This window comes from Grampus griseus (assembly GCF_964374135.1).
Source record: "Grampus griseus genome assembly, chromosome: 16".
NCBI classification, from domain to species: domain Eukaryota; kingdom Metazoa; phylum Chordata; class Mammalia; order Artiodactyla; family Delphinidae; genus Grampus; species Grampus griseus.
In genome coordinates, this window is record NC_139010.1 from 24,947,629 (window position 1) to 24,959,789 (window position 12,161).

General features: G+C 53.9%; 1 protein-coding gene across 2 annotated transcripts in view; it reads left to right on the top strand.

Annotated features, from left to right (window-relative positions):
- Positions 1–12,161, top strand: part of ADAMTS14 (ADAM metallopeptidase with thrombospondin type 1 motif 14) — a gene marked incomplete at its 5' end in the record, with an annotated part of 90,406 nt that overhangs the window by 11,903 nt on the left and 66,342 nt on the right. The gene's annotated exons all lie outside the window — the stretch shown is intronic.

Here is a 12,161-nt window from a genome sequence, read left to right on the forward strand (position 1 = left end):
ACCTCACTGCCGCTCCTTCCGTGCAGAGCCGGCCTCCCATTCCAGGGAGGGCTGGTCTAGGGGCTAGTTTTATTTTACTTCCCTGGTATCTTCGGGCTGGCTGGAGGGAGGGTGGCCTCTGGGCTGCTCCGTGGGCTGGTGAGTGGGGTGGGGGCTGTGCTTGCCTTCCACCTGCCTTCCAGCCTCAGTGCGGTCCAGGCCCAGGGCTGGGCTTTTGGTGAGGACCTGGGGAATTTCCGCATTCCCCGGACCCTGCAGTGGAAAGTTCCCAAATCATCCGCCAGGCCCGGCCTTCTGTTTTCAGCATGTGGGCCTTTTCCTGCCTATAAAGCCTTAGAAACAACAAGAACAACAATAAGAAGAACAGTAGCAGTAATATTTGTAGGCTGCCTCATCCCTGGCGGCTCCAGGGAGCTCTGTATCAGCACAAATAACCCTCCTGTTATGAACACCTCCGGCAGTGAATCTCAGCTCAGCGTCACTGCCAAAGTTCACCCTAACTCAGCTATGACCGGAAGAGGCTTTGGGGGCCTCTCGGTCCCCTTCTCACTTTTCCAGACAAGGAAGCTGAGGCTCAGGGAAGGGAAAAGACTCACCCAGGGTCACGCAGTGGGCGACAGTCAGGGCCGATGGGGTCCAGGTCCCTGACTCCCAGTCCCGTGCTCCCCCCACAATCCCACACAGCTTCTCCTGAGTTAGTAGACGGGAATCGTTCCTGGAGGTCCTAAACCCTGTAACGGCCAGGGCCTCGGTGGCCATGGCAACGACTTCAGAGCGCAAACACTGAAGGGATTGGTCCATCAGTTGCCTCGTGGGGGGCGTCCTGGGAGTCCTTGGGCCTGGGTGCCGAGTGGAGGTGTTTGCGAGGCTCCCCCTGCAAGGGTGGACAGCTCAACTTCTGCGTGTCGTTGTCCTCCTGAAGACTGGGAAACCTGTTCAGAGAAAACAAATGCCAGCCTCCCAGTGAGCAGGATTTGAAGCTCAAACGAAACCTTCTGGTGCATCTCAGCTCCAAGTCGCCATTGCCGCTGTTTTATCCATTTTCAGAATTTTGCAGGGCAGTGGGTTGCCGTTATGCACACATCACTTGACATGGAACATTAAAACCCTGCACTCTCCTTTTCTTCTTCTTGCCATAACATGGCTGAGGGGGCAGTAGATCAGGCCCTTTTAGAGAAACCTCTGAATGTGGGAGTGTTTGTTAGGACCTGGTCGGTCTGAATGCAAACCCTGTTCCCCACGCTTTGCTTGAAGCCCTTTGTCAGTTTTTGCTTTTAAGCCAGCCAAATATTTATACCTTTGATCTGTCCAGAAAACATTCGTCCCCCCAGGCCACCCCGCCCCACAGCAGAAGTTAATTTCCGCCCCTTGAGGTTGGCAGGAGCCCACACTCTGAATTAGCTCCTCCAGCCCAAAGAGGCCTTGTTGAGTGCTTATATTTTCTCACCTCATAATTCACAGTCCCGAGGCTGTCCCCTAAGCCACAGCGTGTTTTGTGGGAGAGGACTCTCATTAAGGGTGGTATGCCCAAGGGGGTTCATTCTGGAGGATTGGACCTGAGGATGTTGGCCGAAGGTGCCTTGTTCCGAAGTTGGTCCTGTGTTGTGGATCAGTACTTGTCCTCTTGTGGAGAAGCTCGCATCTGGAAGAGGGAAAGACAGACATATGTGGGCGGGATAGAGCACCCGCCAGAACCACTGGGGACGTGGAGGAGGGGGCGGTGATGGGGTAACATGTGAGCTGGGCTGGAAGGGCATCCCGCAGAGCTCTCCGCAGGGCACAGGCGTGGAGGCCCGCGTGCACAGGTGTGGCTTTCCAGCTAATGTGGTTCTGTCCGCTTGTCCCCACTGTGCAGAGGAGGGCGGCGATGCCTGGAGGGGTATATGTTGTCAGGACCCCCGTGTGGGGTTAGACCTGGGCCCGGCACAGGAGTTCAGGCGTCTAGGTCCACTCATCTTTCCATTCTCCTGTGCTCACCTGCCTCTGCAGGGCCCTCTGGGGGCAGGCTGATGTCAGGATGGATCAGAGGGGAGCCCTGGCTGGGACAAGTGACCTGCTGGGGGCCAGCCCTCCACTGCAGGTAGGACCGGCCGCACCCTTTCCTGGAGCCACCCCGCTGTCCTCTGGCTTGCTTCTGAGCTGTAGGGTTCAGGCCTAGAGGCGGGGAACCGTTCCCCAGCTCAGGGCCTGGCAGCTACACCGCCTCCTGGCGTTTGAGGGCTGCTTCCTGTCTCCTTGTCTTGAAGCCTCCGCTGCTGCCAGGACTTTGGGCCAAGCAGGGAGCCAGGTGGAGCTCCCAGCCCAAGCTTGGTGGGCCGTCCGTGGTGGTGACTGAGGGGGGAAGCCTCAGAGCCACTTGGCTCCTGGGCGTAGGGAATGGAAATTAATGGTGGCTGCCAGCCTGGCAAGGTCTGCCCTTGACTCTGGCTGGGCTCCAGGGTGGGGGCTTGCGGCACAGGGGGACTCTCTGAGCACCTGCATGTGAGGCCCCGCCCTGCCGCTGGGCCAGGACCCCTGCCACTGGGCAGGGAGGGGTGTCATAAAAAGCAAGCACCCTTCCTGTAAGAACATGTGCCAAGCCTGAAGCAGAGCTGCAGGAAGATCTAAGCAGCTCTGTTCCCCGCAGAGCCAGAGGACAGACTCGGTCGCCGCCTGCAGCAGCAGGAGCAACGTAGAGATGTCGCTGTTAATGTCCTCACTCTCTGCACTGTGGGCTCCCAGCTGGGAGGGCTGTGACAACATTGACTGGCCACTGGCCGCCCAGTAGATCACAGCCTCCCTCCCCACCTCGCGGACCCACCCAGCTCAGGGCAACTTTGGCGAATTACGCTTCACTCGCAGTGAAGTGGCACCTTAAGGGCAGGCGGTGGCTAGGTTCTAAGATAGCGCCTAAGGCACAACTCACGTGTCGTCCAGGTGATCCTTGGTCGTGCTCAGCCCGGGGAGATGCACACAGTGTAAGAGGGGTGCAGTCACCCGGCCTGTCTGGACTCCCCTTCCCCGCCCCCCCTTGGTCTGGGTGTATACTCAGTGTCCTCTTGTCCCCTGTCTGTCTTTCTTGCCCACTTCCTGTATTATGACCGACTGATTCTGGTCGGACACCTGATGCTGATACTGCTGTTTGTGAAACATGAATGATCACTTAAACGTTCCATTTAGTGCCATTACACCATTTGGGAGCTTCTAGAATTGAGACCAGGGGTTCCTAGCCCTGGGTGCACGTGAGAATCACCTGGGCAGCTTTGAGACACTGCTGATGCTTGCCGCTCCCCCACCCACCCACCGCCCCACCACTGCCCCATCTCCCTAGATGTGATTCATTTGTCTGGGGTGTGGCCTGGGCGTCAGTCGGTCTGCAGATTCCCCAGGTGACCCTAATGGACATCTAGGGGTAAGACCCACTGCTGTAGCCTCCTGGAAAAGTCTACTTTGTGTTTGACGGAAAAGTTGGGGGACCAGGGGAGCCAGTCCGAAGAAGGAAAGAAAGGAAAAGGCCACACACCTGCTGTGGGCCAGGCCTCAGCAGGGGGCATGTCCCCTTCATTACATCATTTCATTTCGTTTCAGGCATGGAAACTGAGGCTTGGAGAGTGTCACCCAGCTGGGAAGGGTCCAGGCTGGGACAGAGCCCCAGGTATTTCACTCCCAAGTGTAGCTGCTGCATCACTTTGCAGGGAGGTTGGATGACAGAAAAGGAGGGTTACATTGGGTTTGTTTCCTTCTTTTAAACTTTGTTTTAAAGTCATTGTTATACAATTTTTTCTTGCTCATTGTAGCAGGCAGACATGCTGTGCGGAATCAGGTTTCCTTTTCAGATAGGGGAATCATAGAAAAGTTAGAAAACACCTAAATGTTTAAAGAGAAGGAAATTGCCTGCAAGTTCACACCCAGGTGGTGCATTTCCACCATCCTTTGGTTTGCCCATGTTCTGTCTCACATTTACAATTCCTGTGAATCAGTCTTTTCTTGGTAAGGACTTTTCCCTTAAGGATGCCGGGGAGAAGGATCTTTGCTACAAATGGGCTGGGCCCACCAAGGCCCCAGTAGCCTTTCACCCAGCACCTCCCAGGGTGTGAGGCCTGCAGAGGTCATGACCCTGGGAAGTGGGCGGAGACAGCAAGCATTCATCCAGGGTAACTGCCTCCAGCTGGTGGAGGCTCTCCTCTTCCCGTGCTTCATCTGAGCCTCAGGGCCTTCTGGGACTTCTGCTGCGCCCGCCCGTGTGGGGTGTGCGTTGCCCTTTGAGGACAAACCTGGCGGCTCTCGGCTCCATCCTCCGAGGGCTCCTTCCTCCTGCCTGTCCCCAAGGCTGCAGCTCGGCGTGAATCAGCTTTCAGACTCCCCTTGGCTTGGGCCCAGGCCTTGGCAGCCCAGCCTCCAGCAGAGCTCCTGTGGCTTGGGGCTTCCACATCAGGTTTGAATTATGTGGAATCTCAGCGTCCGCAGGCTTTCATCCCAGCCGTGCTGACTCACGCTTCCATGGTAGCGGGCCGCCTGTGCACCTCATGCATGTGTGTCGTCTGAGTGCCTGTGTGTCGTCTGTGTGTGTGTCATCTGGGTGCACGTGTGTCCCTTGTTCCTGTGCATATGTGTCATCTCCGTGCTTATCTCCCTGTGTGTGTCATCTAATGGCTTTATTGAGATTCACGTACCATGTAAGTCACCCATTTAGAGTGTACGATTCAGTGGATTTTTATTATATGCCCAGAATTGTGTAATTATCACCATGTTCAATTTTAGAACATTTTCACTATCTCAGAAAGAAGCTCTGTGTCCTTTAGCTATCGCCGCCCCCACTCTCCACCCCCTCTCGCCACCCCCAGCTGGGATCCATTACTCCAGCCCGCGGCAACCACTAATCTATCTTCTGTCTCTATAGATTGCCCTATTCTAGAGTTTCAAATGAATGGAATTGTATAATATGTGGCCTTTTGTGACCGGCTTCTTTCACTTAGCATAATGTTTTCAAGATTCACCTATGTTGTAGTATTTTTCAGCATTTCTTACTTTTTTATGGCTAAGTAACATTCCATTATAGGATACACCACGTTTTGTTTATCCATTCATCTGCCGATGGGCATTTGGGTTGTTTCCACTTCTTGGCTGCTGTAAGTAATGCTGCAGTGAACATTTGTGTAAAGGTTTTTATGTAGACTTATGTTTTCATTTCTCTTGAGTTTATACCAAGTGGAATTGCTGGCTCATATGGAAACTCTGTTTAATATTTTGTGGAACTGCCAGACTGTTTTCCTAAGTAGCTGCATCGTTTTACATTCCCACCAGCAATGTATGAGGGTTCCAATTTCTCCACATCCCTGTCAACACTTGTTAGTGTCTGAGTTTTTGATTCTAGCCATCCTTGTGGGTATGAGGGGTATCTCATTGTGGTTTTGATTTGCATTTCCCTAATGACTAATGATGTTGAGCACCTTTTCATGTGCTTATTGGCCATTTGTATATCTTCCCTGGAGAAATGTTTACTTAGATTCTTTCCCCATTTTTAAATTGGGTTGTCTTCTTCTTAGTGAGCGGTAAGAGTTCTTTACCTATATTAGACGCAAGTCCCTCACTAGGAGAGCAGAGGCTGGTTTCATATCTTTTTGCACCCCACCCCCACCCCCAAGCCCAGCACGCAGTAGATGCTTCGTAAAGACCTACTGAGAGAGGGAACGATGGTCTCAGGCTATGGGGGCGTGTGGGGTGGCACTGGCCACCTCACGTTCATCGTGAATCAGAGGCAATGGCCCAGGATGATCCCACAGAGGGTCTGGTCCCTGCAGGTTATGTTGGGTGTGTCTTTCAGTTGAATTGACTTAACAGAACCACTGGGGAGGTGGAAGGACTTGAAAAAATCCTAATCCCTGGGCCCACCCCTCCCCTTGGTTTTTGGCTTGAGTAACTGGGGAAAAGATAGTGTCATTTGCTGAGATGGGGGAGGCATGGGGAGGAGGAGTAGGTCTGCTTTAAAGTTTGCGGTGCCCAGCGGAAGCCCAGGGTCTCTATCAGGGAGACTGTTGTACGGTCTTACATGGAATTTCGGGAGGGGTCAGAGCTGAGGATGTAATTTTGGAGTTACCTGCAAATACATAATCCCCATAGGATCAGGAGAAATCCCCAGGGAGCATGTGTGTGTGTGTGGCTGGAGGAGCTGAGTGAGACCGGGACAAAGAAGTGATTTCTGGCTCTGGCCACATGAGGTCACAGGTGACTGTGATGAGAGCAGTTTCGAGGAAGTGGTGGTTCTAGAAGCCCCTGTGGTGTGGATAGAGGCGAGGCATGGAGGTGCAGGCGGTGAGTGTGGACAACTCTTTCTGCTGTGGAGGGAAGCAGAGACCCTGGCAGTAGCTGGACAGGGCTGGGAGGGAATTTCACATATGGGAGATCCTCAAGTGCGCTTATCAATACATGTCAACGAGACTGAATCAGGAGAGAGGGAGGGCCTGGTGATGCCAGAAAGAGGGATGCTAATTGCAGGAGTTAAGTCTTGAGGCGGTGAGAAGGGGGTGGTCCTGAGCACAGGGCATGGCTATGGGAGCTCATGTGGTGGTGGGAGAGCCCTGCCTGACGGTGTCTGTTTTCTCCTTGAAAACAGGAGAGGGTGGGGGCGGGACCAGTGTTAGATGTCCAAGCCAATGGGAAAACGGGAACACAGGTGTAACAGGGCAGTGCTGCAGAGTCCCCTGCCTGCATCGTGCTCACGTGAGAGCTCTGGACACTGATTCCAAGGGAGACCAGTGGGCACCGTGTGCATTTTCTCCATCAGTGTGCAGACGTGGAGTGGGTGGCGGCTTGGGTTGAACCAGGGCAGAGGCTTCTCTGGGAGAGCAGGATGGAGGGAAAGGCAGGAGAGAGTTATGGGTGTTTGCACAAGAACTATTATGTGTCTGGATCGAGAAGTCCAAGGTGGTGAGAGGAGAAGTGAGGACTTGGAGGGGGGATTGACAGTGGTGGAGTGGTGGGGCCATGTGTTGGAGGTCTTGATGAAGTTTAATTGTAGCTGGAGCCAGCGTGCTAGAGTTAGGTGAGCAGGATGGTGCGGGGAGAGAAGGAGACACCCGCAGTCAAGGTTTCTGAGGTTGTAACAGGTGATGTGATCTCGGAGGCAGCCTGGCTGGCAGTGGCTGGGGATAGAAGTAGGTGGCTCTGTTGGGGGCGAGCCTAGTGGAAGCCACTTCTGATTCTCATGCCATTCCCAGGGTGTGCATCACCCAGCCTCCACTTGCTGGGTTTACTTTTGTTTCCTCCAGTGGAACAGTTTCAATCTGAATTTGCTGGAAGCCTAGAACCTGAGACAGCACAGCTGGCAGTCAAACCCTCGTAATGGAATTTCCAGAACAAGTTCAGGCCCGAGAATGCACTCTCCTTGGGAGGTGGCAGGATGGTAGGGTTGGGGGTGGCCTGCTCTGCTTCTTTCCCTGCTGGGGAGCCCCACATAGGCCGGCCTTGGAAGGAGGAGGAAGGGGAGACCTGGCCCACACCTCAGCTGGCTCCACTGCAGCCGCCATCTCGAAATGGGCCCTCTTTCTGGGCATTTGACAAAGGTTGGCCAATCTGAGGGGGCAGCAGGGGGGCTCGGGATTCCCCTTTCCCAGACCCGGGCTGGCACAGATGGACCCCTGTCCTTGTCCAAGTCTGGACTTGTGCACTGTCCAAGGTGTCCTTTGGGATCTCGATCTCTGGCCTCCCTGGAGATCTGTTTGTTGGCTCGTTTTACCTGTGCCTCCCAGTTTACGTGCAAGTACATGCAGTTTTAGAATAAACATGTTTATATATACACATTCCCACATACATACGAATTTCAAAATAGTATGACTTCAGTTATCTGCTGAAATATTTGGGACCTCACCCTGATGATAGGCAGCTGCTGGTAACCAGCTGAGCTCTTCAGTTATGACCCATGGCAGGACACAGGTGAGTTCTATGGCAGCAAGTCACCTACGCTGTCATCACCCGTCTCCTTCAGGTGCTCTGGAATTACACTCTGGGTTTGGGGTTTTTTCCTGAGGGGAAGCTGGACTGGAAGACCTTAGCTAGCACGGCCTGAGGGCCCCTGGATGAAGACGCAGAAGAAGCTGTCACCTTTGCAACCAGAACAGTGTCACAGCCGTGTTGGAAAATTCAAGCAGGCCCCTCCCTCAGCCACACAGCTTCCAGGAAAGAGTCCTCAGGAGCAGTCGTATTAACGGGTCTAGAGCAGGGCTGAGCGGCCAGGCTTGCCCTCTGGTGGGTTTCCATTTGGAGAAATTGCCCGAAGGCCTATAGAGTATGTGGCTCAATTGGATATAAACAGCTATTTGTTGTCATTTTTATTGCACGAAGGATCTTTCTGGAATATATTTCCTACTTATCTGCTGTTTCCAGAAGAATAACTTATGGGTGAAAACAGATACAGCTGACATTTATTTTCCATTCCACCAGAACTTAGTTTCTCCCCCTTTCTTGATTTCTTATACAGAAATTTGATTTGATTTTAGTGCTTAAAATTAGCCACCACTTGTCGGAAATATAAACATCTCATAAATTGAGAGACGGGAGTAATTTGGTGAGGAGGCAGAGAGCCAGAAGGTTCCCGTTGCCAGGCTGTCTGCCCTGAGCGGTGCCTGGTTTCCTGGCCAGGGCAGCGCTGGAGGGGAGCGCGGGCCAAACCTCTCCTGGTGCAGACGGGGAAACGGAGGGCCGCGGGGAGGAACTGGCCCAGGCCGCCTCCTGATCTGGTGGCCGGGCCTGCCTTGCCATCCCTTCTCCAGGAGGAGGGTCTCGGAGGCCAAGAGGGAGCCCAGACGTGGCCCAGAACTGCCAAGGCCTGGACATGATGCCCTAAATAGATGAGGGTGATCACTAGGGAGGTTCTGATCTGGATGTCAGTGAGGGGGTGGGGTGGAAGTGGGGCTGGTGGGATCTGCAGTTACAAAGAGGTTTGAAACTTACTTCCTAGCCCTTGCATATGACAGGGCTTGGGTCTTTGCCCTAAACAGTTCACTGGGTGGAAAAATAGGGGTTCCTTTAACTCTTCCCTGGGGAGAGGGCTGAGGGTATGGGGGCTAGTCCAGTCCCAGGAATCCCGGGGCTTCCATGGCTGGTAGAGGAGAGCTGGTGTGTGCGTGGAGGGTGGTCACCAGGCGGCGGGAGGGGTCTGCACCCCCTAAGGCTGTGTGCTGAAATTTCTCCTCATCCTCACGTCAGAGGTGGCAGGTGGACTGGCTTCCATCGAATGTTTTCGTCCAGAGGTGGGAAATGAATATCCTGCTTGCTCTGCAAGGCCAGACCAGAGGCCCAGGGACTTGCAGTCGGGACTACGAAAGAATGCTCCAAGTGGGCCCCCAGGCCAGGAGCAGGGCCCGAGCGGCCTGAGGTAATAGAGCCTAGGTCAAACAGCCACACAGAGCTGGGCTGTTGTTCTAGTGCTGTCCCTTACTTGCTGGGTGACTCTGGGCAAGTTACTTAACCATTCTGAACCTCTGTTTCCTCATCCATGAGATGAGTCTAATTTTTTTTTTTTTTTTTTTGCGGTACGCGGGCCTCTCACTGTTGTGGCCTCTCCCGTTGCGGAGCACAGGCTCCGGACGCGCAGGCCCAGTGGCCATGGCTCACGGGCCCAGCCGCTCCGCAGCATGTGGGATCTTCCCGGACCGGGGCATGAACCCGTGTCCCCTGCATCGGCAGGCGGACTCTCAACCACTGCGCCACCAGGGAAGCCCGAGATGAGTCTAATATTAGTGCCTATCTCATAGGGTTGTCGTAAAGATGAATTAAGATGTGTAAATATAAGTGGCAGGTACTGTTATTAATAGCAGTGGCAATAAGACTGTTCCTAAAGGGCAGAATGTAGAGAAGTGTGTTTCAACTCAGTAAGCCATTACGAGTGTCCCCACCCAGAATAGGTTATGTCTTGAGAGGGGGAGCTCCCTGTCACTGGAGGCATCCAAGCAAATGTCAGAGGTCCCCTGACTGGGGATGTTGTCAGGGTATTGAAGCCTCAGACTGGGGCAGGCATGGCCATCTTGAAAGGGAGGCGTGGGCTGGAAGGTAGTACCTTGCAGCCCAGCCCTGTGCTGTGCGCATCATTCTGGAACCTGCGTCCCTTATATGAGGCACTGAGGTCTGGCGGCCACAGGGACCCAGTGGGTGATGTGGCAGGGAATGCCAGATTCTGAAGAATCCTCCTGTGTAGTGGGTTAGCCAAGTCCCAGAACGGGGGAGGCTGTGATCAAGTGACCCAGTGTCGGGGGCGGGGGGCGGTAGCTGGATGGAGTCTCCTGCCCCCTGGTCTGGAGAATTCTCCTCTGCCGGGCTGTTTGCAGAGCTATGATGGGCAGAGAGAAACAGAGCAACTATAGCCCTCAGTGAGCCTGGGTCTGTGTGAGTTTGGCCTGGATGAAGCACAGGTTGTCTGACTTGTGCTGTGAGGGTCTCTTGCTTTGCTTGGTCCAGGGGGGCTTTGGAGGGGTGGCAACAGTGCCCTTGGGTATCAGACGGGGGTACAGAAGTTGGGATGGGATGGATGGGCGTGGGGCTTGGCAGAGAGTCTCTCTTGGCAGCCGAGCTGCAGTAGCTTTGGGGGGAATGCCCTGGGCCCTCCCATCCTGCAGCCCTATGTACCCTGGAAGACAGCTTCCTTCGGCAGGCTCTGCGGGTCCGCAGTGGCAGAGGACCTTCGACTTGGGCCTCTCACTTATGCAGGTAAGAGGCCCATCACTTATGCAGGTTTGGCTCAGTCTCTGCCCACGAGCCTGAATGCCTCCCCAGCCCCACACTGCCCTTCCTGCTTCCACACCTGTGCCTGGGTCCCCTACCTGCTGTGCCCTTTCCAGCTCACGTAGGTTTCTTTTGCTACCCTGTCGGTTTCTCCCTTCTTCCGATGCACTGATTACCCTGCCGCTGGCCGTGGAGGTTGAGCGGAGACTGCCAGTCCCAGGGTGACCATGTGACTCAGGCTGGACCAACCACAGTCTCCCTTGGGCTGTTCCAGATGAGACTATGCAAGGAAAGCCTGCTTGTCTGTGGTGTCAGAGCAGAGCTGTGCCTCTAAGAACATAGCCTTGTCCTGGAGAATGAAGCTGATGCAGAGCGGCCCATGAGGAGGGTGGAGAGGGAGCCGTGGGCACTGGGCCCCTCACTTCCAGTGCCTGCACCTGCCATGGTTTGTCCAGGGGCCAACACGCTCCCCTTTGGTCCACAGGGGTTCAAGTTGAATTTCTGCCCCTTACAACCGAGAGCCTGATGGATACCTGTCCCTCAGGTATATCCGCCAGTGCGCCAAGCCCAACAATTTGGATACCCTCTGCTCCTCTGTGGGCCCCTCCGTCCAGACAATGAGCAACTCACAGCCAAAGGCTGGGCCTTATTTATCTGTTTCTCCCTGCCCTGGGCACATGGCAGGTGCAAAAGTAAAAAAAAAGGGAAAGTGCTTTAAATGAAAGGACGTGTGCTTAATATAGAGTTTGACGTTGTCATTTTAGTAAGCAGACTAGAACTTTTGCAGACAATTGAGTGTCACCTGATCAAATGGTTACCTTGGGAAGCCCCAAACTTATTCGGGTAAGGCTGGCTATTTTCCCTAGAACGTTTTTTGGCCTCCTGATTGGAGCAGAAGGCCATCCTGGATTTGATCCAACATGGTGTTTGCAGTTTGATGGAGAGACATAGCAGGAAGGGACAGGAAGAAGATGGGCTGCTGCTGGGAGTTCGCTGTTGTGTGCTCAGGAAGCCTTGAAGGGGGTTCCCTAAGAAGCCAGCTCAGAACAGGCTGAGGTGGGACAGTTGGTGGAATTTTGTTGCGCACAGTAGCGGCTGCTTTACAAAGAGGCAGCTCCTATGCAAAGGGGAAGGTTTATAAAAATGGCTCCTTCCTTCCCTGCTTTGTGTTCACAGCTGCGTTCCCAGTGTCTGGCGCAGGGCTGGTATGTCGTAGGCACTCCGTAGGTATTTGTCGAATGAGTGAAGGAATTCAACAAGTATATATTTTTAAAGGATTGCCTCCTGTTTTCCAGGCACCATGATGGGTGTCTCTTACTGCTTTATAGAGCTGATGCGTGGGTGGTAGGTAGGGGACCTGTACCACGTCTCTTCACACACATCCAGTTATATGTTTCATTGGCCCCTGTGAATATTGCCTTCATTGGGACCTAATAACATGTTGGCTGGGCTTGGCCAAGGTTATA